Genomic DNA, 13966 nt, shown 5'->3' with positions numbered 1-13966 from the left:
CCATATTTCACAATTATCTGCCGAAGCAAATTCACACAACTCTTCTTTAATCTGCTTGACTATTCTGTCCTATCCCAGCGCGAATCACACTAACACACCAATCGGAAAGCTTTACGTCACTCTCACACTGACCTATTCCAGCGCGAATCACACTAACGCACCAACCAGAAAGCACCTCGTACTTCCACGACTGTCCAATCCCAGCTCAACTCACACCAATGTAGCAATCAAAAAGCTCTTTGTACTTCCACAACTGACCAATCCCAGCACGGTTCTTGTTGACGTCAGCCCTACTCCTGCTTCTGCTGACCCCTCCTTTACAAAATGTATAGGCACTGTTTTATAACTCTTTGATTTGACAAAATCGGTTAGTTACGATATAAACACGTTTCCATTGTCCGTTTCCCTAAACAAAAGAGATAGTTTATTCAAACATTCAAGAATACTGTTTCATTCGATAAGTGTAGCACTTCCCTCTACCTTACCCTTCTCTCAAGCAAGAAGGAAACCTGTTTCTCTGGGGATAAAACACATGTGGAGACTATACTGCTCATGAGAATTAAGGCCAGAGTTTCACAAGAAAACCTGTTGCTATTCCACTCAACGCAATTCACATATGAATTTCCCTAACATAACACAGTCCTGTGTTATCACCAAATTGAAATCAGACAATGCACAATTCCATGTGACTTCTCTTGTCACACAAATTCACTTCCTACTTCCCGGAAGCTTCAAAATTCCGACTACATATAACGTGACACAAACTCAACATGGAGTGTTAAACATAGAAATTAATAATTAATAATCAATAATCCATAATCCCTTAAACTGACCTATAGAAACCATAACTCTGCTACCAAGAAAACTGATGCAGCGCAGCTATTATAAACCTTTCTTTGTGACACCAACCCAGAAAAACCCTTACACCACTTGTTCATCGGTGGGGCCCATAACACCGAAACACACTCTCACTCAAATTTCTGGATCAGTGATAAGTAGATGAGCTGCAAGACATACGGGGTACCTTGTTAATATTTTTACCTAAATAATAACTTTATCCATTATATACATTTGACTCTGGAATTGTCTGTTCTAAACATCAAGGTACTCAGCTATTTTTAGGTGGATGGACCAACTAGTAGGAATCAGTTGATGGCAATTAAGTCCAGCTCAATCACAATTTAAAACCTTTTGACAATTATTGATCATAACTTTAATTCTAATAACCACAGACTCAGTTTGAATTAAGGTATGATGTAATCTAGATTCATTGAATAAATTGAGTAAGTAAAGTTTTATTAGACAAATATTCTAGGCATTATTTTCATAAGCATTTAAGTAAAGATTGGAATAGAAATGGAAAATACTCATTACCCTTGGCCTTAGGGCAATGACGAGAGTCATTCACCATAACATGAATCGAAGATATCAGGATAGGTTCCCAAAGCTGCCGGACTGTCCCTCTAACCTCCTCTGACTTATTCTCTCCCAGGATAGAATCCCATGACTGTCCCGTTTCGTTTCCCCATCAAAGTTCGAAGTCCAAAATTGTCAAAGTCTTTTCAGCATCAGGAAGAATATCGTCTCAACAGACAGAGTGTCGTGTTGAATAGATTGATGTAGAATAAGTGCTCCACACCCTATCATTGTAAGCACAAGCTCTTTTATACCCTTTCACTAACTTGCTATACCCATAATTGAAACTTTACTTTTTAGGGGCTACATTTATTCTGATTGGTACATTTGAGGGGTGGTGATGGTCACCTCATTGTCCTCCTTGCCTGAACCGGTTCTGCAAATACTCCATTCATACAAAACTCTTGTGATTCATCAAATCCACAAGTTCTTTTAACTTTGTTAATATATTTGCAACATTTATTCGATAGTCATGAATTGGTTCATCTTCTGGAGTTCGAGTCTCCCATTCGTTCTCAGGCATTCGTGCAGACATTTTTGGCACAACTCTTGTCTTGGGTCAGACTGTCCTTGACATCTCTCACTACGGGCATAGGCCACAAACTTGTGACTGGAACTTCCGTGCTGCTCATGCGCAAGGGCAATCTTTATTCTGCGCACACAATCACGTCTCTCGACAGCTGCCATTTTCCCAGCGAGGCGTAGCAGGCCTGAACGGAACTAATATGAAAACAACATTGCAGAAATTAGACATAGAAAATAAGCCCTTCTGTTTACCACCCACCATTCTAATGACCCTTGTTAGGTGTTACCTAGCGTAAGCGACATTTAAAGCCATTTTACTTGCCATCTGCATTCCTTGCCACAATATATTTTACCACAAACGAAATACATGCAATTTACTTCTACTTACTACACGAATCACAAACCTATGTTAATTTAATTTCACATTTGTAAATAAATTAGATTTTTGCAAATGCCAGTTAGTTTCCCGCGTGTAGTGTCTAATTAAAGGTGCATTTATTGATTAATTCATGCAATCAAACAGTTAGTTGTTTTTAAAGTTATGAGGTCTTTAACTTGGAAGGGGGTAAAAATGTTGTATTTTCCCCTGCTTCATCAGAGCTCCCTTTGGTTACGTCATCCACCCAGTCTGGATATTATTTTCACTAAAAATAAGTGAAACTAAATGGTTTCCAACTAGGAATCCCAAGTGCAGAAAACAAACAAGATTAAACTATTTCCCTCTTTTTGGCTTTTTTCTCTGTTTACTTTCTATAAATATACAAGTCATGCCTGCACACAGGTAGTGTGTATGCTGATATCAATCTGTGCCAAAGTTTGCTGCTGTTATTGCAAAAGCCTATGCGAGGCCTACTTTTATACAAGACGTAACATCCACTCAACCCATAAAAATAGTGTTGCGTTCTTTCCTCTACCATGCTTCTTTATCTTTTATTTACATTTTTTTAATTTATAATTTGTAAAAGCATATGATTCACCTGAACAGGCATCTTAGCGCTAGAGAGCTATCCGTTTTTTAAAATACACCAATGAGACCAGAACAGTGACAAGACAGAATTAGCAAAAAATTCAAACTGTTATTGATTTCATAAAAGCCAACTGATCTCAGCGGATCTTGATTCTAAAAGCTATTCCTAGGCCGGGTCTAGAACCCGCTGACTCAAGAAATATGCTGAATTCGCCCTGGTGTCATTTTTCGAAGAGGAGCAGAAACCTACAGGCGACGAGGTGGCACTCTTTAATCCACTTGCAGCCGGACCCAAAATAAAGCGTTATATTGAAGGGTCATTAGCCTTTGTTTTGTTCGAGTATCACCAGGCTGGGAGCCCTCTGGAGCCTAACCCGTAGAGGCCAATGCAATGAAAGGAAATAAAGGCACACAACTTACCACTTCACAAGTACTTTAGAGAATTTATGACTTGGAGGCAGGTTTGTGACTGTGTTCAACCCCTCCATTCAAGAGATGTGTATGAACTGTAAGAATGCGAAATTAATTTTCGTATGAGTAATTACACAAAAAATAATTTAAATGTCACCTTCTAGTTTCTTTTATTTAATTATTTTATATTGCTACTCATCCCATTGTAGGGTGTGCGAGTGCTTGACATCACACACAGAGACACAAACATTTACATAAGTGCATAAATAAATGTACAGGAAATGATAGGACTCACATATCATCCTTATCTATAGGCATTATAATTCCCTCACACTTGCTGGGCACACAAATTTCTTGGCAGAGGTTTCATAACTGTAAGATATTCTAAAATGCAGCCTCTTTAAGTAAGCTAGAACAGATTTACTGTCAGATTTGAAATTGCTGGCTAATTCTTTACTGCAGATTTCTTTTTTTTTTTTTAAACATAATTGTACAAGTTGGCTAGCAGACTCTGTTTTTCAAGCTCCACCTCTCGTGACTCCATCCCCTTTCCTATGCCACAGGTTGATACCTCCCTCCCCCAATTTATAGGTTCCCTGTGCGAATTCTGCACAAATCCGGCTCTGCTTCTAGTTCCGTTATATATATCATACATGCCAATATACCCAAATTTGGCTGGACAAAATAAAGCCACTTTCTTGCTTGAAAATCGGGAGTGTGAGTTTGAGATTACATCTCCTTCAGTTGCATCCTCCTAGTTCTTTTTTTAAATCTCTCACTTTTCTCTTCTAAAATGTTGGCAAGTAGGATAGACTTAAATACATACAGAAGAACTAGCAAACGCCAGAAAATCCCCAGGATACTCTTATCCGATAAGGAAGACCAATGTTCCTAATTAATTGCTTCTTCTCAACGCACGTCTCAGAGCAGTGACAGGGGAGTAGTCTCATCTAATCAAGCAAGAGAGTTTTCATTGCCTTCCTATTTACTGGTGGAGAAACGTGTTGTGATCTACGATTGGCTATCGAATTGTTGCCATGTGATTGGATCTGAGAACCGCACACAGTTTTTTCATTGGCTATGAGGCTCCGAAGCCTGCACCGTGGCATGGGATTGACTGGAGGAACTTGTGTCAGTTGTTTTATCTGCTCTGAGGTTCCTGATCTTGCAACGTGGCTGAGGATTGGTTATAGTGACCCTTGCTTGGTTGTGGTTAACTGCATGTATTCCTGGTACTGTCTACTCTGTCCAGGGGCTGCACACGCCCGTCTGCATCAGGGGACGGATTCCAGCTGCGGGAGTGCGGAGATGCTGACTCCTTACTTATCGATAGTATTATGAGGAAACCAGGGGCAAAGGAACCGACGTCTACACCCGGGACTGGGATCCATGCTGGTGAGTAGACTCTCCAAAGTGGGTGGACTTGATTGCATCATGGTACTGTATAGCAGGCTCAAAGTACAGACTACTTTAATCTTCAGTTAACGACAGCATACTCTGTAAGGAAATCGTTCGTTCTGTTTTAGGGTTCTTCCGGGGTGGTTATATTACTCTTTGCTCACATGTCAACCTTTTTTCGTGGGCTATTTTTAAAACAAAATGTAAATCGTGTTTGTCCAATCAGGTCAGTTGCAAAGAACTTGGACTACAACTCCCAGAATGCATTTGCATTTTTAAATGGCATACAGGATTGAAATATTTTTTTTTCCAAGTGCCATAAAGTCATGTGCCCACTTAATGTATGTTAAGAACAGTGGCACGATTCACCAAGATTTTGTTGTCAATAGGTGTGACTAAAACTCCTTCGCTCGCTCCTGGTTTTCAGAAGTGCTGCAACAGTAAGTCACAGCAAATGATTTGTTAGTCTGGCTCGTAATGGGGATGAGTCACTGTGTAGGTAACATTAACAACCCATGATGTAATGTCTAGTGTTCCCCAAGAGAGCACTGATTTATCCAGGAAAAAAACACCAGGTTTAAAAAATAATCCATAGCTGTTGTCGGTGTGTTAACTGTTTGGGTCATCTACATTCATGCACCATGGGGAACAAAACAAATTTGTCCATCTCAAGCCTCAGAACATTACAGGTTGTCCTATGTTAGGAATGTTAATCTCATTGTGCTTTGTTTAGCTATTCTATTAATTTTTAGTGGAAAAGCAAAACCGCAAGTATGAGTGTACAAATAATAAAATAAAACCAGGACTAGAAAGACTATTAAGTCCTTAGCTGTAAATGTTTTCTTTTGCAGTTATTAATCCCATTTTAACTTGCTCTGATCGCTGTAGGAGAAATTAAAACGCAGCAGCGCCTCATTGTAAGTGACCTGTTAATTCGAATTGGCCTAATAATATGGGCCCAATGCAGTGATCGAAGTGGGGGGAAAAAAGTAGGGGAACTGTGGGCGGAGAATCAGAGGGTGGGAATAACCCAAGGATTGACTCAGTGGGCGGAGCCAGAGGTGTGGCCAGAATGCGCAAATATCCCAATTTTTAGTATTTGTTTGGCATTTCACTGCCTAGTTTAATCAACCAATGGATACACATGATTATATAAGGTTATAATGAGTTATTGACATTAAAACACATTCACAAAGTGGGATATGCTTCTAATCACAGAATGTCCCAAATACGATAAAATGTGGAAGCACAAGCCATTTGTCTCGTAGCCATGGAGTTTCTGTCCTCGGCACCTCTCCCTTTTTCCACAACAGCAGTTCAAACATGAATAGCAAAATATCCTAGTTTGCAAATGTTTTCTATATAATTATGGCTCTGCCATATTTGCCTCATAATGCAAGATCTGCTGCATGATCTGACCATTTAAACTAATAAATTGTTTATAGCTCAAACGTATCACAAGTTAATAAAAAATGTGACTTGTTTTTGCTGCGGAGTGCATGGCTTATTGCAAAGGTTGACTGATCACCTTTCTCACTGCTGCATTTGTATGTTACACTGGTACTAATCAGGCAAAATCTTTCCAGAGACTGTTAGCATGTGTACACATGTCAAAATAATAAAATATCAGAAAATATACTGTATTTCGCTGCAGCCTTTTTTAAAATGCATAATTTAGTCAACACTGTGGCATACTTGTGTCCTCCTTTGCTGCATATTTAATTCCAGTGGCCCCACTGCAGGCAGCACATGTTAAAAGTGCTTGTGAATGAAGCAGAGAGACTGTGAAGTTTGTGAACTTAGTTTGGTGTGCGTGCAAATTCTGCATTGCCAATCTCTGGTGAGTTGCAGCTACTACTTCTGAAACAAAGCCAATGGAGCTACCTATGGGTGAGGCAGACTGGCCTCAAGGGCAGGGCCGGTCTTAGCACTGGTGGTGCCCTGTGCATTAATGTTTGGTATTGCCCCCCCAATGACTACCTCTGCCATGGATTCCCTCACTACCACGCTTTAACAGTGCCCCTCAAGTCTCCATAACCACACTCTCTCTCAGATGCATTTAATTTGAATTACAGCGCCACTCATACCAGTGTAGGGTGTCGGAGCACTTTACATCACACACATTACTCAGAGACAATCAATATGTGTGTAAATCACTGTATAGAAAATGTTACACAAGACTAAGGACTACAAGGTGTAGGAGTCACATGACAACCATACTACTAGGCCGTATAGTTTTAATAGTGATTGGTCTGGAGAAACAAACTCAGAATTTTAAAACGTAATACCGTGGTTGGAGGTTCTCTTTAATAATCACAATTGATTTCTGTCCAAAAGAACACTTTTTGCAACATTAGGATAATCAAAGACTGGGGGGGACAAACATAACGCTCTGATTTATACCTTGCATTTTTTTATGCAGCTCTTAGATGACAGTTAATAGCTCATTGTTGTATGTTCGGATTTTAACTTATAAACTGCAAGTAACAAAAGTATCTCTCTGACAAAAGCAGTAGCCCACTGACCTATTTACATTATGTGCACTTTGTGATCTGTGTAGGAAGGTGGAATCTGACTGCATGGTTGCCCGCACTTTTTTCCTGGTGTTTTGCTGGTATTCGACTTAGGCTGGGGTCCTGAATAGCAGGATCCCAGCCAGACTATCTGCTTTCTCCCTTAAATTGATTACAAGTACTATAGGTACACTCCAGATTGGATTCTGGGGTACCCTTATAAGTCCCTAGTATATGGTATACTATGTACAAAGGGCATAGGTACACCAGAGGCCTACCAGGGGCTGCGGCATGTATTGTGCCACCCCTGAGAAGCCTTCAAAAATGACACTGCAGGTCTGCTACTGCAGCCTGGGTAAGGTGGTGCATGCACCCCTTACTGAGATATAGGTTCACTATATCTCTCCATATCACTGCACATATAAACCTATCAGTCACCCATATGGCAGGCCTTACCAATCCTGAAGGCAGGGTGCTGGGTTTTATGTGAGAGGGTGCCCATGCATGAGCAGAGCCCCTCTGCAGCCTTCAGAACCTTTATTCTGGGGTTGTTTGTGATGCAGCCAAACCATACACTCTTAAGTGCATTATAACCAAACGGTAAATGCTAACTTTGGGATGGCTGCACGGAAACATGTCGTATTTGGTGTCAAACACTTTGGAATCATACCCCACACCAGCAACAGGTGTGGGAGTATGATCCCACCCTTCTAGAGGGAGAGACATGACAGCACCGGTATACCCGGTACCAGCTAACAGAGCCCTGGCATCACAAAATGGATGCTGCAAGCCACAGACACGAGTGCCCTTCTGCTGCTGGACGACTCCGGCAGGGGAGGCCTGGACAATAGGTTTCCTGTCACAGGGAGGTGTCGCCACCTCCCAGAAAGACTTTAGTGTATTGGGGCTGGGTGGGTGCACTCCAAGAGTGCTTTGAAGTTCAGCACTGGGGGCTTATTTGGTGTCCCTGTGCATAGCCCAGCTCAAACCGGTTGCAGTGGCTACCAGCCCCTGCTCTGGCGTGAAACTGGACAAAGGAAATGGGTGTAGCCACCGCTCTTTCCTGACCCTCCCATAGGTGGGTCCCTAGTGTTTGTCCCACCCCTTCCTTGGGTATAAGAAAGGAATCCCTGTCTACAGGACTTTAGATTACACCTGGACGGAACTCTGATACTGAATCCTGGAACTTCAACGATCTACATTGAATTAGATGAGTGAAGAATCTCCCTTGGAGTAAAGGAGTTACTCCCCTGCAAGGCAGGCACCAAAGACACATCTGACCGGTTTGCAGCTCCAAAGCTCCCGCCAGCCTCCGAAGAATTTTGCAACACAGGAGGTGGGTTTCCATGGTCTTAGAGGTCGATCAGTGCACACAGCAAGTCTGAGGCCTGTATCCCTCATGGCGACCGTGCAAATCGAACCCCTGGACACCACGTCACTTTGCAGAAGCATCATTTTTCCAACAACTCCTGCAGCTGAGCTTTGGATTACTTGTAGCCCTGACCCCGAGCAGCATTTGCACTGAAGATTGCCCGTCTACACTCCACAAGTGTTTCGTGAGCAGGCCCTTTGTGTTTCCTCTCGAGGTCTCTTCGCGATCCCTAGTCCATCGACTGGTGGGTCCCTGTGAAGGCAACTTTACCTGTAATTAGGCTTACCTGATTGCTCTAGACGTGCCCTGTCTCTCCATTGCTTGGGGAGTCCCCAGGAACTTGCTGGTCCGCACCGAAGCATCTTTTCTCTTCCTGTGTGGGTTGCTGTTGCCAAGGCTTGTTGTGTTCAATACGAGCACCAACACCGTAGCACTCTGCATCCTTCGTGGGACAGCTCAAATCCAGCTTCTGGTTGTCATCAGCGCCTCCTGGTCCTCGTGGCTGCAGAGTCAAGCTTCGTGCCCCTGGTCACTGGCAAGTGACCCAGACTCTGTCCCCTCTGCTTTCAGGTTTTCTGATCTTCGATCCAGGCTTTTATCACACCGGACACTTTCCTCCCTCCCGGCAGCAGCACTTTGAAGCAGATCGCCATTGAAATCAACGACGATCCCGGACACCATTTAACACCTATGCACCCGGCTTCCCTGGATGAGGTAACGAGTACTTCGATGCTTCCGTGGGTGCTGGCCCTAGAACCCCCTACGTCTAAAGGGGTTTGCTCAAAGTCCTCTCCTAAGTGTCCTTAACTTCTAAAATTCCAACCACGACTTTCCCATAAAATAGTACGGGTCTCGCGCCTGTGTTCTCACACTGCACGCGTCCCCCGTGGGTCTCCTGTGTCACTACCTTGGGTGGTTCCTTGGGGTACCAGCGATTCTACGTGCTTTAGGCACTGTGTCTAGTCAAGTTGTGGTTTTTATACCACTTTCTTAATATATGGTTTGGTCCGCCCCTAGGGCCCATTGTATATTGTGCTATTTACTGTCGTTTTAGAACTGTATTATTGTGTATCTTGAACTCTAATCTCATAAAGAGATTAGTAGTGAGTGTTTAGAAATAAATACATATATTTTATATATACCTTGTGAGGATCTCCTTTCATTTAGTAATTCAAGAGGTTATAATCTGGTAAACCAAGCTGCTTTACACTCCTTCAAGACTTAGCCTGAAGGCTGCTCTCCATAGCTACCACTAGGATAGGTTGTCTTTAAACCTATCATCAATAAAGGTTGTTTGGACTGGTACAAGGTACCCACTATAACTAGTGGACAGCATATACCAGGCCAACTTCCCACAATCTGTATGGTACTTGTTCTTTGCAGCAGGCACATTAACCCTCTGAGCTACCTTTCCATGAATCAAAACTTCCACTAGACAAAATGATCTCTCTCTAGGAATAACATTAAACACCAGAGTCATCATGACATTTGTATTGTTGCCGAAAATTGCTGGAGGCCAGGAAGGAGGCAGCAAGCGCTTTTAAAACCTTAATATACTTGCAAACATAATGCCTCCACCCAAAGTCAGCACCCGGTGCGGTCACACCGGTTGCACTGCCCTAGAGCTGGCCCTTCTTAAGGGTCCTGTGACCTCAGTGACAGAGTCAGTGTTGCTCTAGAGTGTGCTGCTTCATATGCCTGTCTGCAAGACTGGAGGTGAACTTCAGTATGGATTGTGATGGACAAACCTTGAAGGTTAACCCACACTTGCCTCTGCTAGGGTTCACCTGCTGATGCTAAGACACCAGGGCTTCTAAGGTCTTGCGCAGCCTTCTAAGGTCTAGCATGAGATTGTGCTCCCTCAGGAGAGTGGTCTGTTGGAGTGGTTATTAAGGCTGAACCTGGTTCCCCAGTTACAAATTCAGTAGCTCTGGCCATAGGGCCACATCCTCTCCCCCGCTGAACACCATACTGACCCACTGAGAAAAACTCAAAGTGCCTTCAACTACAACCCAATTGCTGCCGGCTATAAACACCTGGATGCGGCTTAATTTAAATGACGCACTAGACAAGAGCAATATGCGGCCTACAAAAAAAAGAAACAACATCCTGGAAAAAGCAAACTCTCACAGGGAATGTAAAATTTAGCAAACCATGTGAAATGTAAGCAGGAACAACATGGTTACCTTAATGCGTTTAAACTCACTATTCAGAAATCAGTGAGTGCTTTTGCCTGAAAAGTTAAGGACATGACTACAGGGCCCGAAGGGACCCATTTCAATGTCCATTGCTTATAACCTTACAAAACTTAAGCATCATGGTAAAAAGACCACATCCCTGAACGCAGAGCCGCAGTACACATTTTGTTTTCCAATCCACACTTTGCAGTACCTCCAGGACTGGTGCACTATTTGCAAGCCCAGGGAAAACAAAGACAAGAAAACAAAAATAGCGCTTCACTGGCAAACTCAGTAAAAGTGGCGCTAATGTGTTTGGGTGTGAATAAAATCAATCTGGTCAGTTTGCTACCACTCTGTCTTACTTTACATTTCCAGCAAAAATTATTTTCTTTTTTGGATCCATTTCACAGGGGAGCAAATAAAAGGAAGGAGAGGAAAGAGTGTGAAAACCCGTCTTGAAATCTCGGTTTTCTGTAAGAGAAGAACTGCTAGACAGAAAGAGAGGGAAGAAGTAGAGGGGGGGGCAACTGAAGCGACAAAGCAGAAGTGGACACTGTATTTTTCTTCTCTGGGTAAGAAGGAAAAGACAGAGTCCTGTTACTTCTCTGCCACCCGTCCTCGAACGCCAGGAACGCTGAGTTTTATTTATAGGGGATGGTGATTTCTTCCGTGCCGGGACGCATTTTCAAAATAAAAAAAGTAGGGGAACCGAATCCCTGGAATTGAAGAAGTAGGGGCACGCCGTGCCCTGCCGTCCCCCCCCCTCCCCCCCCCCCCCCACTTCGACCACTGGCCCAATGTAATTATGAGGTCTGAAGTAGCACCACATACATGTCTTGTTTCCCTCCGACCTTTCGACTGTTCAAAAAAGCGGAAAACCATGGGAAAACCGTGGAGAGGAATGGTGAATAGGACACAAAATTATCAATCCATCTGGCAATTCCCCCATTTCCCAGGGTTGTACTCAGAATGCCCAGTAACTTCACACCCATGGAGATAACAGGACCCTGGTAAAGTTAACCACAGGGCAGTGTGCTTACCAAGTGCAGGCAGTCGCACCGAGTTCCATCATTTTAAATATTATTCCAGCCCTCGAGAAATTACTCTCCTCCCCCCCCCCCCCCTCCCCTCCCCCCTCACCCCCCACTCGCTTTGGCGAGTCAGATTTTATCCGGGCAAGCTATTATTTTTAGGGCCTACTAGCCTGGTCTGGTGAGGGAGCTTGATCTGGCCAAGAACAGGTTCTCTGTTCATTTAGAAAAAGAATGAGCAATTAAGATGCCTTTAATTCTTGTGTTTATCTTATCACACTTGCTATGTATTCAAAGACATTGGTCATATGTTAGCTTATGTCTTCTTTCAAGTTGCTGCGTATTTTGACAGGACATTGCTGCTTATTTTTCTTTCTCGGACTGCATAGTTATAGGACTTTGCAAAGTTAACTGTCTGTTAATCTTGCTGGGCACACAACATTTAAATAACTTGTAAATAAACTGTACAAATAATATCGAAATATATTTCAGTAGTTAGGGAAGCATTATTTTTGTAATTCTGAAGTGAGATGGAAAAAAAGATTTAATAGGATAAAAACAAATCAGAATACTCCACTTGGTGATGTGCAAACGATAAATATTTGCTGAAACTAGTTTTCCACACATTATAGTTGGTCTGTTGTATAGTTTCATCAGTAAAATTGAATGTCTGTGGGGAAAGCCTGTGGCCATTTCAAAAGAAAAGGTCTTTGTAAAGGGTAATGCACTACCACATTATGCTTTAGTAATATATTTATAAAAATCGAGAGTTTTCAAATATAAACTGATAAACCGTCTTGCCCCATCCTGATGACAATGCTACTGGTGAACTAAGAGGCAATTCATAGGTCATGTGTGCTAGATTGTTATTATACATGGAGCAAAAGTTTAGTCTATTAAATCAGACAAAATCGTTTTTAGGACAGCAGGTATGCTGGAAAATTTGAAGGTTTTCTCATAATGAAGAAAAAGGCACCTTGGTGAAATAAAGTAATAGCCTATGATCACACAATTTGAGACTAGTTTTTAGGTCAAGTACATTACAGTCAGGTTAAGTATATTATTCAACTCGCTAGACCTGAAGGTCTCATAACATTTTTCGTTACCCGCAGTCCCCAGTCCTCTGAATGTAATGGTGTGCTCTGCACAATATTGCCAGATCCACAGGTTTAGTAACTTAACTTAACCCCTTCAGCGCTGCGCGGATTTCCGCGCGGTGCTGAAGGTTCTGAGCGCGGGCGGGGCCATGACGGAACGGTTCCGTCATAAGCACAGCCCAACCGACGTGCATGACGGAACCGTTCCGTCATAAGCGTCGAAGGGGTTAACTGATGAATCGTAATCAAATGCACCTAACCCATCAACAGTACACAACAGGCCAAGAAAAATCTACTTGCCCACTCGCAATAGCGAGTCAGAATTTATCAGGGTGATCTATATTTAGGGCCTAGCCACCCGTTCTGGTGAGCTGATAAAGAACAGGTGTTTTGTTCACTCAGAAAGTGAGGGAGCAATAAAGCTGCTTTTAAATCTTTTTATCTTGTCACATTTGCTCTGTGTTCAGAGACTGAGTTCAAAAGTCAGTTTACCTCTTCTTACAATTACTTTTCTTTCTCTGACTGCAGTGTTCCAGTATTTTGCAAAGTGAACCGTCTGAGGTGCTGTGCAAAGAGTGTGAAATGAAAGCCTATAGTGTCAGTTTTTTTCTAACGCACAACATTTAAATAGCTAATAAGTGAGCCGGTACAAACATTTCAAAATATATTTCAGCAGTTATGAAAAGCCATTTATTTTGTAATTCTGCATTGAAAAATATTTTAATAGGATGAAAACAATCCAGAACATTTTACTTCATGATGTGCAAATAATAAAAATGTTTGCTGCAACCCAGTTTTCACTGATTATTTATACACTATAGTTTTATCAGTAAAACTGCATGTTATTGGGCACGTTTTCCCCATTTTATTGGGAAATGTACTGTCTGTGAATGACAGTGCACTACCTCATCATGCTTTAGTAATATAGGGCCATGTGTACAAAACGTTGTTTTTTTTTTTGACTCTTTTTATTGAAAAGAAGGTATGTTACATAGGTAAGGCAATAGTAGGCAAATTATCATTGTAGGTTACACAGTGACTGGTTCCCCGGAGTGT

At 42.3% G+C, this 13966-nt stretch overlaps 1 protein-coding gene and 1 long non-coding RNA gene across 8 annotated transcripts in view; one reads left to right on the top strand and one right to left on the bottom strand.

The window, feature by feature from the left end:
- Positions 1–2498: 2498 nt before the first annotated feature.
- Positions 2499–4269, bottom strand: LOC146860833 (uncharacterized). Its single transcript, XR_014978881.1, has 3 exons — positions 4146–4269; positions 3329–3414; positions 2499–2585 (listed from the first exon to the last, which is right to left on the bottom strand). It is a non-coding gene; the product is annotated as an uncharacterized LOC146860833 (long non-coding RNA).
- A 123-nt stretch (positions 4270–4392) lies between these two features.
- The window catches only part of C3_1H11orf24 (chromosome 3_1 C11orf24 homolog), a 233419-nt gene continuing 223845 nt past the window's right edge, over positions 4393–13966 (top strand). For 2 of the 7 annotated variants that reach the window (XM_085644795.1, XM_085644791.1), the window contains exon 1: positions 4451–4714. The gene's annotated coding sequence lies outside the window, so the exon portion shown is untranslated. Of the gene's footprint in view, positions 4715–13966 lie in introns of all 7 variants that reach the window. The other 5 variants (XM_085644793.1, XM_085644792.1, XM_085644794.1 and 2 more) reach the window with 4 other exon arrangements.

Source organism: Triturus cristatus, chromosome 3_1 (genome assembly GCF_964204655.1).
Source record: "Triturus cristatus chromosome 3_1, aTriCri1.1, whole genome shotgun sequence".
NCBI lineage: Eukaryota > Metazoa > Chordata > Amphibia > Caudata > Salamandridae > Triturus > Triturus cristatus.
This window is presented reverse-complemented; position numbering and strand designations above follow the sequence as displayed.